Source organism: Petaurus breviceps, unplaced genomic scaffold (assembly GCF_028583685.1).
Source record: "Petaurus breviceps papuanus isolate PSGF00001 unplaced genomic scaffold, PetGlider_PUasm1.0 138, whole genome shotgun sequence".
NCBI lineage: Eukaryota > Metazoa > Chordata > Mammalia > Diprotodontia > Petauridae > Petaurus > Petaurus breviceps.
This window is the reverse complement of record NW_027185694.1, coordinates 3,802,772-3,825,060: the sequence shown is the minus strand read 5'-3', so window position 1 is coordinate 3,825,060 and position 22,289 is coordinate 3,802,772. Positions and strand designations below refer to the sequence as shown.

The 22,289-nt window shown below is 37.3% G+C and overlaps 1 long non-coding RNA gene across 1 annotated transcript in view; it reads right to left on the bottom strand.

The window, feature by feature from the left end:
- LOC138143231 (uncharacterized) overlaps positions 1-20,303 on the bottom strand; it is a 248,950-nt gene extending 228,647 nt beyond the window's left edge. The window contains exon 1 of the long non-coding RNA XR_011163642.1: positions 20,058-20,303. This is a non-coding gene — a long non-coding RNA (uncharacterized lncRNA). The remainder of the gene's footprint in view (positions 1-20,057) is intronic.
- Between the last annotated feature and the right edge of the window lie 1,986 nt (positions 20,304-22,289).

The window sequence follows — 22,289 nt, the reverse complement described above, 5'->3', positions numbered from 1 at the left end:
TGTCAGAAGCTGGATTTGAACCCAGGTCTTTTGATTCCAGAGCTGGTTTTCATTTTACTTCACTATGAGCATGCTTGAACATCTATCTCATATCCCTGAGCCTATTAAATGGAAATATAGTTCACAAATCACAAAATCTCAGAGTTGGTAGAGATCACAGTAGTCATACAGTTGAACCCATTATAGTCCTTCCTTCCCTCTAGCCTCTCCCCCTAACCCCCAAAGAAAGAATTCCCCTCACAACATACACAAAACCTGGAAAACAGAAGAATCACAGAGAAGTCAAAGGGTGACAAGTGGCAGTTTATCATCAGGAGATGGTTCTTTCAAAGTCTAACTGAATTTTCCTTTTAAGAAAGGCAAGAACCTAATGGAATTACTTGTTGCATTTTGAAAACATATCAGATGGTCATGCTGCAAATCATCCATCCTCTAAGCCATTTATAAATATGGAAATAACATTTTTACATTCATAGTCAAGTATGAAATAGCATACCCTAGTACTAATGGTGAATGATGCCAAGGAAAACGAGGTCTTGAGTAAGTCTAATGTAAAAGACATTATACCAGGGTAGACCAAAGCAAAGAATAAATTTGATTTGCAAGTGGTTCCAAAGGGAAGCTAACATTCTAAGTTTACTTTCTGGGTTTTACATTTTTCTTCAACACCGCTTTTCATTTTTTGTGGCCTGTATGTGTTATTTCTCTGGGCAATTTTAGGTAGGTTACATATGAATTTCCCATGACAGCAAAGTACACAAGGCACACTGATAGCAACATTCTTCACAACAATCTTGGGGTTTCTTTACAAGAATAATAATCTATAAAAACACAAATATGTGCAATTATCAATGTTAATTGGGTGATTGAGGACCCTGTCCATCATTAGCCTGTCAGACCAGCATGCTTCAAGATGAGTTAGGAGAAGAACCATTTCGTTTTTATTATAATTTTAAAAATAATATAACCATGTATACTGGCTCATCCTGTAAATACATATGAAAAATGATTTCATCTCTTCTCATTATCATATTGAAGTAGTTAACAAAGAGTCAGTTTGAAAATGGGGAAACTTAATTGCAGAGATATTAAGTGACTACCCCACTTTAGAAAATGACTGGATTGCAAACAATAACAACTAAAGAAGCAAATTCCCAGGGAAATCAGCAGCAAGCTTTTTATCAATTATGACCACTTAAAATAAGATCCCTTAATGGTACTTTCTCTCCCATAAAATATAGGATGAAGAAATTGAGGCCCAAAGAGAGCATGGGACATACAAGAAGTAGCAGAGTTTACACATAATGTTTTCATTTTGAAAATTGCAATTAAAAAGAAAATGGCTCTCATTTCTGCCAATTCATCTTGTAGGGCACCTGTCTGGTGAGATAATGCTGGACAAGCATACCAATTGGCCCAAAACACTAACAATGCATATTTATAATTGGGTAGAACATTGCTCATTTTCAAATCCTCTTATTCCAAATCTTATGATATGTTGCCATTCTTCATTTCACATGAATTTAACTTTAAATAATAACAAAACCATTTTAACACATATTTACAACTCCTTCAACTTAAACAACAACAAAAAAATAACCTTTAATGAACAGGTGTTCGTAACAGTCATTTTCTTTGTATTCCTTCCCATTATCTTTTTTTCCCATAGAAACTTGTATTTGTGCAGATATTGCCTTTTCACGTGATAATTGTCAATATTTATGCTGAGCTGCTTTTGCTTTCTTCCCATCATTCTATGTTTCTTTATCTTCTGTTATGTAACCCTTCTATTTGCTGTTCTCCAATTTCATTATAACCTGATGCTATTGTCTATGGCTAATGTGTCACAATACCAAAACTATCAGTTGATTCAGTCAATTTAAGGGGATTGAATGGGGGTGGGGGGAAATCAGCCTAACCAATTATTTATCAGGAAAAACCGATGCTTGCCTAGCTGTTGTTCAGTCATGTCCAACTCTTTGTGATCTCATTTGGGTTTTTTTCTTGGCAAAGACATTGAAGTGGTTTGCCATTTCCTTCTCCAGCTCATTTCACAGATAAAGAAACTTAGTCAAACAGGATTAAGTGGCTTGCCCAGGGTCACACAGCTAGTAAGTATTTGAGGTCTGATTTGAACTCAGGAGAATGAGTCTTCCCAGTTCCATGCCCAGTGATCCATGCACTACACCACCTAGCTGCCCCATTATTGCCTATAATACCTAGTAAATGAAATAACTTTGAAATCTGACCTCTTTCCAGACCATGATGCTCAATCTAATCTAATGCTTTAGACCTTTGCTTTTACCTAGATACCGTCTCTCCTCTCTCCGATCCATGTTCCACACCAGAGATATCAAACTGGAGACATCCACAGTGGCCTGCAACACTCCCAAGTGCAGCCTGGACCAAGTAAAATGTAATTGGGAAATATTTAGAAAAATAAATAAAAATATAGAACGAAAAAGACATTAGTATATGATTCCCTAAACCAATATGTAGCCTGTAGCGATTTTTATGTATGGCTTAGTAGTTTCATTTCTATCTGAGTTTCTAACCAATATTTTACACTGCTACTAAACTGATAACTTTAAAACAGTGAGAACTGGGGCAGCTGGGTCGCCCAGTGAATAGCACACCGGCCCTGGAGTCAAGAGGACCTGAGTTCAAATCCGACCTCAGGCACTTGACACACTTACTAGCCCTGTGACTTTGGTCAAGTCACTTCACCCCAGTCACCCTCCAAAAAGCCAAAACAAACCAAAACAAAAAAAAAGGGAGGACCAGGTAACTTCCTAAGCCTCACACATACACATTTCCCCCAGGCATATATCAAGTGTTCAGTGACTTCCTTTCATAAAATATACAATAACATTTAATTTAAAGCTCTCTAAAGTAGGATCCCACCTACTCTTCTTTGAATCATTATTCAAAGGATAATGGATATAAAGCTGGAAAGGACCTGAAAGGCATCTAATCCAACCCTCTCATTTTATAGATAAGAAATCTCAGGTTCAAGGTCACACAGGCAGTAGGCATCAGAGTTGGGACTTGAATGCAGATTCTCTAACTCCAGAGCTCAATAATAACTTCTATCATATACTCTCTGTTCCAATTCGATGAAATCTAGGGCCCTAGCAGTGCTCTGCTCCCCATCACTACATTACATTCAACTTTCCAGCTCCATGCCTTTGAACACATTGGTCTCCCTATGCTTGGAATATACTCTCCTCATGTCTTCTTTTAAGCTTCTAATGACTCAGGTCTGCTCTAATTATTATATTTGCAATCTCAGTGCCTAGTATAGTACCTTGCTGATTGATTTATGGGAATCTTTACTTCTTTTAAAAGGTGTAAATATATATATATATATATATATATATATATATATATATTCTATGTTATAGATGTGCTCGTTTTATTTCATAAATTGAAAATAAAATGAAAAAAAATGAAAAAGATCATATTTCAGATACCATCTTTCTATGATGCTTTTCCAGATTTGAACTCAGGAAGATAAGTGTTCCTGGTTGTAAGTCCAGGGATCTATCCACTGTGCCATCTAGCTGCCCTGTTGTTGCCTATACTACCTAGTAAAATGAAATAACTTTTGAATTTGACCTCTTTGTCAACCATTATGCTCAACTTTAGACCTTTACTTTTACCTAGATATAGGGTCTTCTCCTCTCTAACCCATGTTCCTAGCTATGGAAATGTTTGTTTTATTCTAAAAATTAAAAATAAAAGAAATGAAAAAAAATGCTTAGCTTAGGTACCATCTCCCCCATGATGCTTTTCCAGATCCCCACAGTTGTTAATATTCTTTCCCTTAATAATCTCATCTATTTTGGAATCCAGACTTGATTTCAGGTCCTACTTCCTCTGTGGGAACCTCTATAAGTCTCAGCAAACCCCTTAACTTTCTTCAGCCTCGGTTCCCTACTCTATAAAATGAGGGAGTCAGACAGGAGGGCCTCTGGGGTTCTATCCAGATCTAGATTCAGGATCCTATTATGTTTATACTTTGTATTTAATCACCAGTGTTGAATATGTGCGCTCACGCGCACGCACACACACATGCACACACACACACACCATCATCCCCATTCTGTCTTCCAGTAAAATTTAAGTAACTTGATTTGGGGGATGATTTTCCATTTTTGTCATTTTATCCCTAGTATCCATGTGTGTAACTGATAGAAAGTAGGTGCTTACTCAGGTCAACCATGTTTCCTGACTTGAACTCCAATTTTATAATTTTATTCTATCAATATTTTAATATATTATATGGCTACATAATATATTAATAGCATGTTAATATATTATATAGTATGATTAAAATAAAAATAATACAATAATTAATGTAAATGAAAATTTAAATTAATATAAGATAACATTTTCAAATCTCAATATAAAATAAAATTTTATAATTTGAACTATAATTTTAAAAAATAACTGTTATAAATGATGATGATAACACATGATATGCAGAGCTGGCAGTTTGTTCTTTCCCTTAGCTCCATAATAAGATAAGCAGAAGGCCATACTTCTCCAGATCTGGTTCTCCAGATCTTGAATTTCTCTGGGCATTTAGAAGTCACAAAATGACAAAGAAACCTACATGAGCACCCAGGCTTTTAACTTTTTCCTGGTGTCGCTTAATATCAGGCTTTCTACAACAGGTGAAGATGGTGGGTTTTCCTTCCCCCACTAGAAGAATTATTTTAGAAAAAGAAAAAATTTTTAATTTAGAGAAGCAATGCAGATGAAAGGAGTGCATACACTGCCATCTGCCAGAAAGTGTCAGATTGCTTCCCGTGGCGTTGCTTGTGGCCCCCTGTAGCTTCCAGCATCATTACCGGAGAGATGCTGCAGGGTTTCTCTTAAACTCTTATCGACATGTTACTGAATGTTCCCCCATGTTGACACTTTAAGTGGCTCATTTTGGTTATAGCCTGAAAAGGCCTCCTTCTTTCTTGAGGCTACCCCTCTACCCCCACCTTCTAAGCGTGTCTAGGGATAGAAGTTTCAGAAAGCAGGAATGAGTCCTTGATCTCAGAGACAAGACAAGGGAACCAAAGGCAACCCTTTCTCAAAGAAAGTATCACAGATTTTGCTGACTACAGAGATTCCCTCTGGTAAGGGACTGTGCTCAAGAGGAATGAGACTAATCTGGAGGTTGGGAGTCCTGGTTCAATTCCCAATTCAACCACTAACCTCTGTTTTAACAGGAGAGATTAAGAGTCAGAGCTGCACACAGCTGGAGTCTTCCCAGACAGGGGTTGTGATTCTTAGTTGCTGTTGGCTGCTGGTTAGTTCAGGTATTTTGAGTTCCAGACTAATGAGGCCATGGCTGAAGGTTCATTCTTGCTACAAGCCAGTGACTTAGCAAAATGTCCTGTGGTTATGGAGGACACCTCTAACCCGGACCAGATCTTTTACCAATGCACAGGTAAGGTGGTATGGGCTCTTGGGTAGATGCGTATCAACTGTCACTTTTACAGAAACAACTCAAGATTAATGAATTAATATTTATTAAGTGGCTGCTGTCTGCCAGGCACTGTTCTAAGTGCTAGGAATGAATTTTCCACCAGTGCTAAGAAATTGGTACCATTTTTGTCTGTGAAATACACCATATTATTAACTAGCCATGGCTGTCTATGAAATACAGCATAGTATTCACTAGGCATGGTGACAGATTTGTCTTGCATCTATTTCCTCAGTCATTTCCACTCGCAAATTATTCAACTTTAATGACTCTGTGATCTCATCAACAGACATCAACAGAGACTGACAAGGGTCAATACAGATTAGTCAATTTTGGTCAATCAATATAGGACTCAACCAAGTATCTTCCCAAGTTCTTTCCAAAGGACTTCATCCATAATTCTAGGGGCCTTCCTCAATTTTTTCTTGACTTAATGAGTCTACAAATGGAACAAATACAGATCCCTGAAATTATCTTTTACTACTGCCATGTAATCAGCCTATATTCTTTTTCACTCAAACATTATGAGTGGGAAATAGTATCTTTCACAGTTGTTTTCCAATTTGTATCATATCCTAGCAGCTAGATGGGAAAATGGCAGGAAGATCCAAGTTCAAATACTGCCTTAGAGACTTACTAGCTATATCACACTGGGCTAATCACTTAACCTCTCTTGCCTCAGTTTCCTCATTTGTAAAATGGGGATAATAATAGCTCCTACCCCACCAGGTTATCATGAGCATCAAATGAGAGATAATGTATATAAAGAATCTGGCAAACTTTGAAGTACAAACAGCAACTAGCATGCGTATTGTGTTTTAGGATTTGCAAAGCAGTTTATAAATATCATCTTATTTTACCTTCACAGAAAACCTGGGAGGAAGATGTTATTATTATCCCTATCTTATCAATGGGGAAACAGAGGGAGAGGTTAACTGATTTGTCCAGAGTGGCATAGGTAGTAAATAACTGAGGTAGGATTTAAATTCAGGTTTCCCAGATTCCAAGTCATGGAGTCTACCCACTGTACCACCTAGCTACCTAACTATAAGTGTTACATAAATATTCACCATTATATATCACACACAAACTACAATGTAGGATAATCTCTCTTAAACATCATCTTCTTTGTCAGGAACTAAAATGGCTTATTCTTTCACTTGACCCTCACAACAACCCTGTAAGATAGGTGCTACTGATATTGGTCGCCTCATAATATAAATAAGAAAACTGAGCCTCAGAAATAAATGGCTTGTCTTTGCTTACATTGCTAGCAAGTGTCCGAGGTCTTCCCAATCCCAAACCCAGTACCTTACTCTCTATGCCATGCTACTTTCCTGACTGTCTGGTTGACTAGATCCCTACAATCATACACCATTGTTTCCCAAGCTGTTTGTTGTCTCTGCTCAGACCCAAGATAACCTGTCTTTTATATATTTCATCTTCCCTGCCTCCAAACCCTCCTGTCTTCCTCAAAATCCAAGTCAAAGATCATCTTTCCTAATTTAACTTCACCAGACCAGCTCCTACAAACTCAATTTCTTAAAGATATATTGCTTTCTGTCATTTTCAAATCAGTTCATGGTTTATATTATCTGTCTTCAACTAGAGTCAGTAGGCTTAGTACAAAATGGACTTGGTGTCAATATGATGCCTTCAAATCCCACCTCCAACACTTACTAACTGTGTGACCATGGCCAAGACACGTAATTTACTTGAACCTCAATGGCCTTGTCTTTAAAATAGGAATAACAATCCCTTTAGTACCTAACAGGGATTTTATGAGATTCAAATATAATAACATAAGTAATAAACTCTAGAAATGTCAGCTGTAGAAAACCATACACACATTTCTAAACATATCACATGTGCACATCCATATAAGTACTTTTTTTTAAAAGTCCAGGGAGCATACCTTAATTTCTCCAGAAAACCAGTCTAAATCTAACAACTGCTTATTAAACATCTCCATCTGAATACATCATAGGTATCACAAATTTGACATATCCAAAACAGAACTTATTTTACCCCAAACCCACCAGCTCCTTCAAAGTTCCTTATTGATGTGAAGGAACCATCATTCTGTTATTTCACTCAAGTTTACAACCTTGGAGTCATCTTTGACTATTTCCTTTCCTAATCCTCTCCTACCCCATCCTGCATCCAGTCAGTATGAAGCTATTGGCCTTTCTATCTCCAGAGCATCTCCTGCATGCTTACCTTTCTCTCAATTTGGACAACCTCTGCCTTACAGAAGCTTTCATTTCCTCTTGCCTCCACTACTTTTTGATTTTCCTGATTCTAGTCTTTTCCCTTTCTAAGCCATCCTCCACATAGCTGACAAATTGTTATTCCTGAAACATAGATCTGCCCATTTCACTTCCTGACTCCTAAAACTTCAGTGGTTCCCTACTGCCTCTAGACTTAAAAGAAACAAAAACAAAACCTGACATTTAAGATCATCTATACTACAACCTCCACCTACTTTTCCAGTCTTGTTTCTTACAGCTGCCCTTCTGTATTCTTTTGTTCCAGTCAAACTGGTCTGCAAATGGCTCCCCACATGATAGTATCTCCCACCTGGGCACATTTACACAGGTGGTGCCCTATATCTTAAATGCAGTTTCCTAACTTTTAACCCACAAAATCTCTAAACGCCCCTGAAGCACAATCCAAGCTGCTGTTCCTACGCAAACCCTTTCCTAATCCCTCTAGTTCCCTCTATCTCTTGACAATTACTTTGTAGGCATCTTTGTATGCCCCTGATGCTCATTTCTAGAGAACAGCAATTATTTGTTTGTTTTCCCTTTATATACTAAGAAGCTAGCACAGTACCTTTGCACATACTACACACTTAATAAATGATTACTGAATCCATCTCTTGCCCAGACTCCTGTGGACTAGTTCAGTGGTTTGTAAAATTATGCAATTCCTCATCTATTAGAATGTGTTACTCAGAGCCCAAGGGCTAAAAGCAAATAGTCCCTTTAATAAAATGTATATTCAAATACTCTGGACTAAAACGGATCCCCAGGAAGTTCAAGAAGGCAAAAAGTAGAAAAAAGTAAAAAAGACAAAAAGTAACCTACAAATAGGTTAAAAGCTATAGATAGGGCGATTCTCAGGTCTCAAACACTCCAGGCAAGAATCTAAGAGCTAATTTTATATCCTTGCTCACCAAAGCCCACAGGTGAATCCCAGATTAATCCAAAATTAATCCAAGATGCCCCAGTTCTACACCACAGCTTCCTTGCTCATAAGAATGCAGACTGGTATTATAGGGAAATGAGAGGTTAATTCTTATTTCAATTCCTGGCTCACAACATTTACACAGAATGAACTTTCAGTAGTAGCTGTAGTAGTAGTCATTGTAGTAGTAGTAGTAGTAGCAATAGTAACAGTAACAGTAGCAGTAGCAGCAGCAAAACTAGTAGTAGCAGTAATGGCAGTGGCAGTGGCAGTGGCGGTGGTGGTGATGTGGTAATATAATGATAATAATAATAGCTGGCATTCATATTGTACTTTAAAGTTTGAAAATCTCCTTATATCCATCATCTCATTTGATCTTCACAGCCCCTGTAAAGCAGATGCTATTATCATGTCAGTTTACAGGTACAGATTCTGAAGCTGAAAAAGATTAATATATTTGCCCAGGGTAACACAGCTAGCTAAGGATATGTTAGACTTTAAGTTCAGGTCCTCCTGACCCAAGGCCAACCAACACTTTAGCCATTATACCACTTTAGTCAGCAAGTCGATAAGAATCTGCTATGTTTAGGCACTGTGCTAAACTCTGGGAATACAAGAAGGGGTAAAAGTCCCAGTCCTCAAGGGCCTCACAACCTAAAGTGGGAGACAAAATACAAACAATATGTACAAACAAGTCTTGTACAGGGTTAATAGGAAATAATAGCAAGTAAACACCAAATTAAGAAGAATTAGGAAAGGTTTCGTATAAAATGTGGGGTTTTAACTAGGACTTAAAGGAACATGAAGAAGCCAGGATGCAGAGATGAAGAAGGGAAGGTTTCCAAGCATGGGGGACAGTCAGAGAAAATGCCCAGAGTGGAGAGACAGAATGTCATCTTCACAGGATTGCAAGGAAGCCAGTGCTCAGAGATATGAAGGTTGGGAAGAGGGGTGAATTGTAGGGTGGCCCAGAACTCCATAACTCCAACTTTGGTGTAACTATAGTACTGTAATCATTACAGCTTGTAATGTTAACTGTAAGGTACTGACAGATGGTGAGGTGACTCCTGGATCATCAGAGAATGATTAAATCATGCTCAATATAGCTTCAAAGCCACATTCTAGATTATATTTGAATTCTCTGAAAATTCTCCTAATCATTTCTTCTTCCAATATCTCATCAAGATGTGGAAGTTTCCTTTAGCTGCCAAAGATTGTGTGGAAAGAATGTAAGCTATGGTAGAATTTATTAAACTGAGAAAGTCTTTGGATGTGGGCTCAGTGACAGATTATGAGCCTGCTAGCGCAGTCAGCTTAACTTAGATCAGAGAGGCTGGCTGTTAGATTAGCTCATGGATGATAATTATTTTTTTTTTGGACAGGACCATTCTTAAAGACTATTGACCTTAAGATTTATAGTGAGAATTAATTTTATTACTTTGATAAGAAAATGGGAATAAACGTGTCAAGTTGGTATAACTAACTTTGTTTTGTGTCCATTTTGTATTTGATTTTCAATTTGGGTAAGCTGTTTTTCTAGGAGTTGTTATTTTCAACAACAAGATAAGCACTTATGGTGTAAATAATGTGTCTTCTTGAATAACTGATTAAAAAATAAGTGGACCTTTTTTTATAAGAAATACCACCAATGAAAAAGTATTACAAACAACTTCATTAGTAATTGATGTAGTAAAATATCAATCAAAGCATGTAGTTAAAGGGAAACAATACTTAGGGACATTTATACTTAAGGCCCTAGTCATCACTCTGTTCCTAGGTCTTGAATGAGACTGACGCCTGCTTTCCCCACACTTAAGACTCTAGCTTTAGAGTAATGCTGATGGATTGAATTGAGACTTGCCAGATGATCACCTTAGAAGAAGAAACATGGCCTCCCCACTGTGTTGAGAGGAAACCTGGTTGTGAGTCCTAAATAGAATAAGCTTACTGGGAACTCTAAACTCAAACCAGTGGTTTATTCTTAGAAGATGGTATTGTTTGCATGTTTTTACTAATAAAGTTTGATTGCATGAATTGAGAAAAGTCTAATTAGTGTTTCCATTGCATTATTTAGCATATGTAATGATAAATCAGCTGAAAGCATGAATCGTGTGTCACATTAATGGTTTGTTGTTTTTTTTTTTTTTGCTTTTTGGAGGTCAATTAGGGTTAAGTGACTTGCCCAAGGTCACATGGCTAGTTTTTGCATTGTGTCTGAGGCCAGATTTGAACTCAGGTCCTCCTGACTCCAGGGTCGGTGTTCTATCCACTGCACCACCTAGCCGCCCCAAGACCCACATTAATGAACTCAGGAATCCCAGAACCTTTGCAAAAAAAAAATGAGCAGGTCAAGAAGCATTTGTTAGTCACCTTGCTAGTTCTGGAGATATAAGAAGGCACTCAAGGAGCTCACCTTCTAATGAGAAGTAACAAACAAATAACTGTATATGAACAAGATTTATATGGTATAAACTGGAGGTCATCTCAGAGAGAAGGAACTAGCAACAAGAGGATTTTGGTGAGATTTTAGTTGAGACTTAAGAAATCCAAGGGAGCCAGGAGCAAGAATAATATTTTATTTATATTCTAGGAAATGGGGTGTCCTATTTGAGGACAAAAAAGAAGTGAGGTCCACTGGATCATACAGTGAGGGAAGTAAGGTGTAGGAAGACTAGAAAAGTAGGAGGAAGTCAGGTTTTGAAGGGCTTTAAAAGTCAAACAGAAGATCTTATATTTGGATCAGCAGAACCAAGATGGCAGATGAGAGGCAGTAAGCCAGCTAAAATCTTTCATATTCTCCTCCAAACAACTTTAATATTATGCCTCAACTCAAATTTTGGAGTGGCAGAGTCATTAAAAGACAAGGGTGAAACATCTTTCCAGCCTAAACAATTTAGGTCAACAGGAGAGGTCTGTGACCCTGGGGTGAAAGTTAGTCCATAGCTCACACTGTGTAGCACCAGTAGCAGGCCTTGATGAATGCTGCCACAGTGGCAATAAAAGCTTCAGCGACTCTCAGGCAAGAAACAGTAAAGGGGTTGGAACACTGATCAGGGAGAGATTTCAGGGGATGTTCAGCTGCTCCACGTAGGGTTTGGTCACAGCTCCAAATGGAAGAAGAACATTAGTGTTGGGCAAAAGGGAACAAGAGCACTAGTCACAGTTCCAAGCCAAAGAGAGGAACTAGCTCTTGAGGAATCCTTCCTGAGTAAAGACCAGAGGGCAGATCAGGAGAGCAAAAACCACACCTCTCCCTGGTTTCCACAGCCTTGGAAGTAGCAAAAACTTGCAGACCCACAGAACTAACTTTGAAAACATCAGCATAAAAAAATCCTGAAGCTTGAGATGGAGCTTCTCCACCTCCAAGTGAGCAGAACACAACTTTTACACAAAGTTCAAAGTCAAAAAATTAGCTAGAAACATGAGCACACAAACAAAACTTAACCACAAAAAGACGTGACAAGGAAGGGCAAGACATAGTCAGAGGACAATAACATGAAAATAACTACAAGCAAAAGCTCAAAGAAAAATGTTAATAGGTCCCAAGTCCAACAAGAATTCCTAGAAGAGTTAAAAAAAATAGATAAGAGGGGTAGAGGAAAAAGTATGGAAAAGAAATATGAGCACTGCAAAAAATTATATGAAAAAAGGAAATAACAGCATAGTAAAAGAGGCACAAAAATATTAAAGCAAATACCTTAAAAAAACAAATTTGGCCTAATTGCAAAAGAGGCAAAAAAAAAAAATTCACTGAAGAACTCTTTTAAAATCTGAATAAACCAAATTGGGGGGGGGGTACAAAAGCTCACTAAACAAAATAATTTCTCAAAAATTACATTTGGGTCAATGGAAGATAATGACTCCATAAGGTATCAAGAAATAATAAAACCAAGTCAAAAGAATGAAAAAATGACCTGGAAAATAGATCAAGGAGAGAAAATTTAAGAATTATTGCACTACCCAAAACCTATGATTAAAAAAGTGCTTAGTCATCATATTTCAAGAAATTATGCAGGACAATTGTCCTGATACTTAGATCAAAATACTAAAATAAAAATTGAAAGAATCCACCAATGACCTCCTAAAAGAGATATCAAAATGAAAACTCCCAGGAATATTATTGTCAAATTTCAGAGGTCCCAGGTCAAAGAAATTGTTAGCTTCCAGAAAGAAAAAATTCAAATATCATAGGACCATAGTCAGGATAACAGATGATTTAGCAGCTTCCAACATTAAAGGAATGTAGAGCTTAGAATATGGTATTCCAAAAGGCAAAGAAGCTATGATTACAACCAAGAATAACGTACCCAGCAAAACTGAGTCCTTCAGGGGAAAAGAGGAAATTTAATGAAACTGAAGATTTTCAAGCATTTCTTATGAAAAGACTAGAGCTAAATAAAAAATTTGACCCCCAAACATAAGATTCAAGAGAAGCATAAAAATGTAAACAAGAGTAATCATAAGGAACTCAATAAAATTCAACTGCCTACATTCCTGTATGGGAAGATGATACATGTAACTCCTGAGATCTTTCTCATTATTAGTACATTTAGAAGGAATCTATATAGAGGACATGGGCGTGAGTTTGGTTTCAGAAAAAAATGGAAGAAGTAAGAAGGGAGAGGCAGAATGGAGAAATTTTTCTCACATAAAAGAGGCACACAAAGAAGAGCTTTTACAGGGGAGGGGAAAATGGAGGGCAATACTAAAACCTCATTCTCATGAGAAAGGGGGAAGAATACATATGCATACATTTACAAGTATGTATGTATATGTATGTAAACACAAAGTTGGGTATAGAAATCTATAATACCCAACAAGGAAATAGGAAGTAAAGTGAATAAGAGAAGAGGAAGAGGGTGATTAAAAGGAAGGTGGAATAAAAGAGGCAGTGGTCAGAAGCAAAGCACACTATTGAGAAGGGAGAGGATAAAAAGCGAGAGAAAAAGAATAAACAAAAGAAATTGGAATGGAGTGAAATTTAAAGTTAGTCATCATCACTATGTATTGTGAAAGAAATGAATTCACCCTTAAAACAGAAGTGATAGCAGAATAGATTAGAAACCAGAATTATAATATATTGTTTACAAGAGACATACTTCAAACAGAAAGGCATACACAGGGTTAAAATAAGAGGCTGGAGCAGAATCTATTATGCTTCAGCTGAAGTAAAAAGGCAGAGGTTTTGTTTTTGTTGTTGTCCAACTTTTTATGACCTAATTGGAGGTTTTCTTGGCAAAGATACTGGAGAAGTTTGCCATTTCCTTCTCTACTTCATATTATAGATGAAGAAAATGGCCAAACATGGTTAAGGGACTTGCCCAGAGTCACACAGCTAGTAAGTGCCTGAGGTTAGATTTGAACTCAGGTCTTCCTAACTCCAGGCCCAGTACTCTATCCACTGTGCCACCTAGCTCCCCCTGAAGCAAAGTAAAGTGAGAAGAACTATATACAGTAATAACAATGTAATGATGATTAACTTTGAAAACTGACTATTCCAATCAATATAGTGATCAAAACAATTGCAAAGGAGTCATGATGAAAAAATGTTATCCACCTCCAGAGAGAGAAATGATGAACTTTGAATGCAAACTGAAATATATTTCTTACTTTATTTTTTGCAATATAGTTAATATGGAAATTTTTTGAATGATTTCACATTTATAATTGATACTATTTTGCTAGTCTTCTCAATAAATGGAAAAAGGGTGGAAGTGGAGAAGAGAATTTAGAACAGAAAAAATTTTAAAAATATGTTAAAATATAAAAATAATGAATTCTAAGAGATTTTATTCACAATAAAATAAAATACATGGTGATTTTATATTTAATACTAGAGGAAATGAAAGCTACTGGAGTTTTTCAAATGGAAGTAGGGATGTTGAATTGCAGGAAGATAGGTGAGTAGAGGATGAACTGGAGTAAAAAGAAGGAAAGAAGAAGAGAGTGAATAAACATTTTAAATCACCTACTTCTGTGTCAGACATTATATACTTTGCAAATATCTCATTTGGACATTTGATTTGGAAATGTGTAGAGCAGCGAGGCCAAACAGCACCTTATTGCAATAGTCCAGGCACAAGGTGATGAGCGGTCCAAACGTGATAACAAGATTGAAACTTGTCACATGACAGAGCTTAGTGGATACCCATATATGAATTTACTTGAGATATTATGAAGAGAGATACTGTGAGCATTCATAAGGTAATATGTACAAAGTTCTTTGAGATCCCAGCTTAAAGGAATTAACCTTCATATAAAGTAATACTATTTTCTTCTGTGTTATAAGGTTCCATGCATGATAAAATAAAAGTATTATTGTAAGCTGTTGATTTCCATATGCTTTGCCATTCTTTGAAATGAACTCTCCCTCTTTCTCATTCCCATCTCAGGTTATATTCTATAAACTAACTGACTTTATGCTCATACAAAGCCATCCATCTCTTGTCTCTATGCCTTTTCATTGGGTCCTCATGCTTAGAACACACATTCTTCCTCACCTCCATCTCTTAGAACCTGCCTTCAAGAGGGAACCTTAGAATCCATTTCCTTTCAGATTAACATCAGGCACCAACCTTCTACATAAATATTTTCTTGATTCTACCAATTGCTAGCTTCTTTTCCCAAAAAATTATTTTGCATACACCTACACACACACACACACATATTGCTCTATGTCTTATCCCTCCAGTTAGATTGTAAGCTCTTTGAAGTCAAAGATTGTTGCACATTTGTCTATACCATGCCCCCCCTAACACTTAGAACAGAGCCTGGCAGAAATCAACAGAGACTTATTGACTGATTGTTTTATGAATAAAGAGTCAAGGGCAATGATTACTACTACTGAGACCACGTCTAAGTTATCACTAACATGAGAGACTAGTTTGTTTTGTTTTTGTTTTTGTTTTCTCCTAAAATAAATATTTTAGTGGGAAATTGTGGTTCTGATTTGAAATCACATAGCACCTTGGTCATTTATTCTTGCACCATTGTCCTTGTTTTTGCCTCCTAGAATAGATTCCTTTCTGTAGATCAAGAACAGGCCCAGTCAGAGTCCCACTTCTCTGTGGGAGTTTAGCATCTATGAAAAGTATATTTATCTGAATTCTGCTTATACTTGATAGTAGAGTCTGAGAAACATCCTAACAGAGGCCTGTCTAATGAGAGGTGTGCGTGCGTATGTATGTGCGCGTGTGCGTGTATAAAAAGGCATTTCAGTTTTCAATAAACTGTTTACTGTTCAAACATTAAATAAATGTAGAACTGTTTTAATCAGCTGAACAAATATTTAATGTACACTCTAGCATAAGAGCTGTGTTTAAAAATATCCTCTAGGCTGCTAAGACACAGAGAATTTATGGAAACTAGTGACCTGAAAGGTAAAACAAACACCGAGGGGGGAAAATGTGAAGCATATCTTTTTAATTTTAACCTGATATCCCCCATATTACCACCACCCTCAGACTCCTGGAATCGCAGACTGCCAAGTTAGAAGGGGCCTTTGAGATTACACCATTAGTGTTTGTACCTCAAGTGTGGAGAAGAACTTCTGGGATATTTAATTCACTTTCATTTTCACTAAGAATTGATTGTTGGGCAGTCACCAAATTTGGTTCCAGCCCACTGTCAAGGGAAGGGAAAACACAGAAATGTTAATGTTATGTCCAGGATAGGGTTTCTCTGGAGAGTAAATGTTTGTTTACTCTTTGGGTTCCAAACACTGGAGGTCATTCATTACAGAAGTAGCTGGATTTCCGTCTACAGCTGTTTAGAGGGATTTGCTAGAACTCTGACAGGAAATTGCAACTTCTTTGAAAATGCATGAACCTCAATAGATTCTGTGTAAATACCATAGAAAGCTGGCAAAAAGGGGACATTTTTAGAGAGATAATCTCTTTAAAACATACACGCAAACACATTTTTTGGGGGGGATAGTTGCTTTACCTTTCTTCACTGGACTTACATTTAGTTTCCATGTCTCTTGTGGGGGTGACTTTATGTCAGCACTGAGGCTCTGAAGGGAAAAATCTTGCCCTGGCCACACATTTTCAGCTAACTCTCCCATAGATACTAGTAGGGTATTGTCAGGCACCCTGAGAATTGAAGGTATTCTCCTGACCATAAATGATTCAAAACACAAGAGCGTCTGTTATACTGCGTGCCATCCTTCATGCATTCATACCTTTTAGTGGACAAGAGAATGATAAGAGTCCAGCAGTGTTGCTTGGGCCTTGTCCCTGGATGATCACAGAATCAACTTCCTTTTCAGGAAACCTCTTTTAAGGCTATCCTAACAACTGCTTTCTGCACAATCAATCAGATCATCTGTATAGTCAGTCTTGTTTGGCTGTTAAGGAAATGGGAAGGGCCAGATTTACTAGCATTTTCCATTTTATAGATCAGGGATTCTTAATCTTTTCTGAAGCATGGACCTAACTCAGGCAGCTACCTGGCACAATGGATAGAAGGCTGGATTTGGAGTAAAGATGATCTGACTTCTAGTCTTCTGTCCTTCACTTGTTAGCTGTGTAACCCTGGGCAAGTCATTAACCTTTCTAAGCTTCAGTTTCCTCATTTGTAAAATGTAGATAATAATAGCATCTACCACAGGATTGTTGAGAGGATCAAATCAAATGAGATTACAAATGTCAAGTGCTTTGCAAGCCTTAACGTATTATTTAAATCCTAGCTCTTGCATATTATTATGGAACCTTTTGGAAGTCTGAAGCCTAAGGAACCCTCCTCAGAACAATTATTTCTAAATGTATGAAATAAATCATGTAGAATTAAATAGGAAGCCAACTATACTGAAATACAGTTGACAAAAATATTTGTTTTTTAAAAAGAAAGTTCACAGACCCCAGGAGTCTTCTTGTAACATCTTCTTCTCCATTACCCAACCAGCTTTTAAATTTTCTTCCTGATGCTCATCCTTTTACTTGCAAAGAATACTGCTGATGATAGTCTTGAGATTTGTCTAAATGATTTTGTTCTGTTCTTCTTATATGGAACTTGGCATCAATCACTTGATTGTGATTGTTAGTGAGGTTTTCTCTCAGCACCTTAATTAGATCGTCTCTTCTTTTTAGTTGAAATCCAGATCATTTTCTTTTTCAGTCAAGCTTAACCTTGCTTATTGACCAAAAATAAACAAAACAAGACAGTAGCCCTATCTATCACCAGTGACAGAGAAAGTCATCATGTTCTAAGTTGATGAATAAAATAAATCTTTAGAGCTTTACTTCAGCAGTTTGTAGACATAAAAAAAGAACTGGAAGAGGAAAATCAGAAAAGAAAGAGAACTATCTAGCAATCACAAGGAAAAAATAATAGTACTTAGGAGATCATTAGAAGAACGTTTAAAGTGTTTTTTTCCTAACTAGCTTTAGGAGAGAGAGAAAAAAATAGAAATTGTCAACTTAACTCAGTGAATGAAACCTTTATACCCAAACAGTAATGAAGCAATTAATATAACTTAATGCCATAATAAAATGGTAGAAAACTGTGAAGCTCCTCTTGCACATTTTGGGTTGCTTTTCCATTATTTGTCTTTGATCTCTGTGCTGTCAGACAAAGTTAGAACTTATATCAGCAGAAGGCCAGTGTGCTTGGCAAGAGATCCACAGGTATACTTTAAATATAGACCCATCTTCCTTCTCAGTACTCTGAGGATTAAGTACCAAATCTGATCTGTAAAATGGGGAATTAAAACATTTCACTCTTTGGCTTCAGGTAGAGCTCAAGAAACAACAATTCTGAACACTTGTGAAAATGTACAAAATTTCCCAGTGTGTTTTTCTGGCATATAATACATAAATGTAGAGGTGTGAATAACAGGGCCTCCATATCCAATGTGGTTTCATTCAGGTTTGCATTCCATTCTCCTCTTTTGGCTTCCTTTAACTGATTTCTGGGCACTGAGTTAACCCACCATCCCCACAACATGGTTTTGACTGATTAAGTACTGGAAACCTAGTTCCCCTGTGCATTTTTCAGGTGCTAAACTTTTACATGCCAACAACCTAGGAGCCAGAATTGGCATCCATTCAATATTAAATCAGCAATTTTCTATTTTTTAGTTTCACTGGGAAATAACTAATTTTTTCTGTTTCTTCTCTCCACTGCTATTTTCTTTAGGGCCATCATCCCACTCCCAAACAAATTTATGCTGAAAGGCATAAATTAGCAAGTAGAGCAATTATAAATAGCATTGTTGTTGGCTGTTGATTCTTAAGCAAGCCAGGGCATGTGGGTGGGAGGGAACAAGAGGTGCCATTTGTTAGATGTACCCACAGTACTCAGAAAAGAGTTAATTTACTTTGGGTAAAATAACTGTGAACAGAATTATTTGTAGAGTATGAACAGCTCTACTGAGCTCTCCACAGCATAAAGCCCACTAAGTATTCCTTAGAAGAGGAATTGGGTCCTTAACACTTTCCTTCCCTCCTTCCCCTCCTAAAATCCCTTTTTCTACTCTCATGCATGTAGCAGCAAGCACTTCAGCATCCTCAGGGTGGCTGCCAACACAGGTTCTTAGATCTGCTTTGTTAAAGGAAAGCAATTCAAAGTTATCAAGCTTACTTTAATCATTCAAATATGTATCATTTACCTAGTTCAGGGGAAAAAGGTCAGCACCCCGAACTTCAGAATATACAGACAGAATTATCAAGACAGAGAAACAGATCAAGTAGACAGATTTCCAAACTGTCCGACCATTACATCCATACCAAATCAACATCTGGGTTTTTCAAAGCCAGGGGGCTCTCAACAATGGCTTCCCAGAGTCTCATCTGATCAAATCACAGAACACTTCTCAAAGTGAGCCCCAAAACAAAGCCTCAAATCAGGGTTTATATAGCCTTCTCCTGGGTCAGAGATGTAACAACCTTCTGGACCCACTGGCCAATCAAAAAAGTATCTACTGAAAACCAAGCCTCCCACCCTAGGCTCCAGGTGTACTTTAGCCTAGGGGCAGGGAAGATCTTAAAAATTTACATTCCCATTACAATGCATTAGCACTGGAATGGAAGTCAGAGAAACTGAGTCTAAATCCTGATTCTGCCATTCTCTATTTGACCTGAAGTGGATCACTCATCCTCTTTGGGCCTCATATTTCTCATCCATGAAATGAGGGGGTTGGGTTATATGATCTATAAGACAGACCTTGGTATCTGGATGTCATGTCATGTCCATCTCTTACTTAACATCTGAAATATTTTACATAAAGACAATCTTTCTCTGAATTTTTGGCATTCCCAGATGGCCCAAAGTAAATCAGAGAAGCTACAGAAATAGTCCCAGGCTTCCCATATTGTCCCAGAACAGGTAGTTCTCTATCAAGGCTTCATTCATTACCAACTTCACAGAACCTGTCCATCCTTACCTGCCCATTTCTCTTCCCTTCCTGTGGTATTGTTTATTCAATCAGAATCCTCTCTCCAAACATAATGGGCATGTGGTCATAAACAAACATCCCTTCAAGCAGGCTGCATGCTGGTAAACACAAACAAAGCACTCACAGCCCTTCTTTTTGTAAAGTCGGTGAAAATCCAGGGTTCAAGGGCCACAAACAATATCACCAAACAAACAGAAGCTGTGTTTGTTCCATGCTGGAGAACAAGCAGGGCAAGTCTCTGAGATGACTTACTGTAGCCAATCCAAAATAAACAGGGTGAGAGGGGAGGGAAGCAAACCATCATGCCTTCTTCAAAGTCATTTCTCCATTACCCTTGAGAAATCAACCCCTCCAGGACTTTTCCCCACAAGAAAGCACTCTGTGTGCTTGCCATTTCCAGATTAACTGTCTTTATCTATTTGAAACTGAAAGAGTTGACAACACTTCTGTTTGTTTTCAGATGATGTTAAACAGATGCCCTCCTCTATAAGAACCACACGGGTCTATTTCAAGATGAGGCAATAAAGTAAATGCAGTTGTTATTGTGCCAAAATTAGGAGGACATGTTTGCTGTGGGTTAAACCTGCTATTTTGCATACTCACTTATATTTTAATTGTTATTCCATACCCCCTTGACTTCCAACACAGAACTCCTAATGTGTGGGACTCAAAGCAAGCATGAAATCCATGCAGACTAGGGAATTCACACAAGCAAATGTGTCAGCTTCATGTAAAACCATCTCTAAAGATTGACTTTGAATTCTCTATCCATTTTATATTCCCCAAATTGGTAGGAGCAAACCAAGGATTATTTATTTTTCTCCAAATATGATTTAGAGGTTAAAGGTTATGATATAATAAGAGAAAAGTAAGGACTGGGAAGAATGGGAAAGCTTGCAAAAAGCAGATGTGGGTGGATTTTCTAAAAAATTGAACTTCATTTGAACCTGCTTGGATTCCTCTGGGCCTTCTGATGATCTGACATCACTGTAGACATTGTATAAACTCTGATGTCACGAGCACTGAAAACCCCTCAAATGTTTAAAGCAGGCCTTATATTCAGATGTTTTGCAGCAGCTGAATCCAGCACAAGTGGCAGCAAAAAAACCAAACTGCTTTGCACAGTTTTACAGAATGTCATGTGGTTGTTGCTTTTTTCTCCCTTAAAAAAAATCTTACTTGGATACATTCAAAATTTTACTGAGTTAAAAGACATTGACAGAAAAGTCCATAGAAAGCATTCACAAATGAGTTACACTAAAATCTTTTTTTTTTTCCCTATAAAGATGAAAATGCCAATCATACTGTAGACTGAAGAGAAAACAGAAAACACAACAGACGTATTCCATCACATAAATCATGCAGGGACAAACAATGGCTGGCATATAAATACAGCATGTGGAAAGTCATTTGATAGACCCGACTCCGAAAGACTTGATTTTGCCTAAGGATTACAGGAACAGATGTCGAAACAGGACAGGCCCCTGGAGACAAAGAAATTCAGTCTGGCCCATTATTTAGACCCCTTTAAGCCATCAGTTTCCTACCAAACTGAGAGCACTCAGGAAGGGTACTTCTTAAACAGTGTATTGAGTTGCCTTCTTCCTCTACTTTTCTCGTGGCCCTCTACTCCTTTGCACAAAAGATATTTGGTCATATGGAGGCTTGATAGTAAGTCTAGATGCTGCTTTAAATTTAAATTGGAAAACCATTGAAACTGAATATTACTGAAGACAAAACTTAGATCCAAGCAGGAGTATGAGAAAACAGTTCTCTTCATAACACTGTAGAGGAGGGTATCCATGGGTATGGAGGATTGCATATAAGTTCAGTTTTTATTTTTGCTTTCATATTGATTGGTTTTTACTGATTCCCCCCCCCCTATTTTTCTCATATCTCTTTAAAAAACAAAAATTCTTTGCTAGAAAAATTGACTTCGTAAAAGGGAAAGGGATATGGGGAGAAATCTAGGCAATATAAAAGCAAAAGATATAAATAAAATCTATTGAAATTAAAGTTGGCTTTTTAATTACAAAAGTTGTTTTTTGTTTTGTTTTATTTTGTTTTTGTCAACATTGTAAATTTTATTAGGAGGAAATTGTGTAATTAGATGTGTTCCAAATGTCAATGGTGTCTTCTTTATAGAACTGGGAAAACATGCTATTATTGACTGAAAATATTTACCTCGAGAGGACCTTTGCTTAAGATCCTTAATTTAAA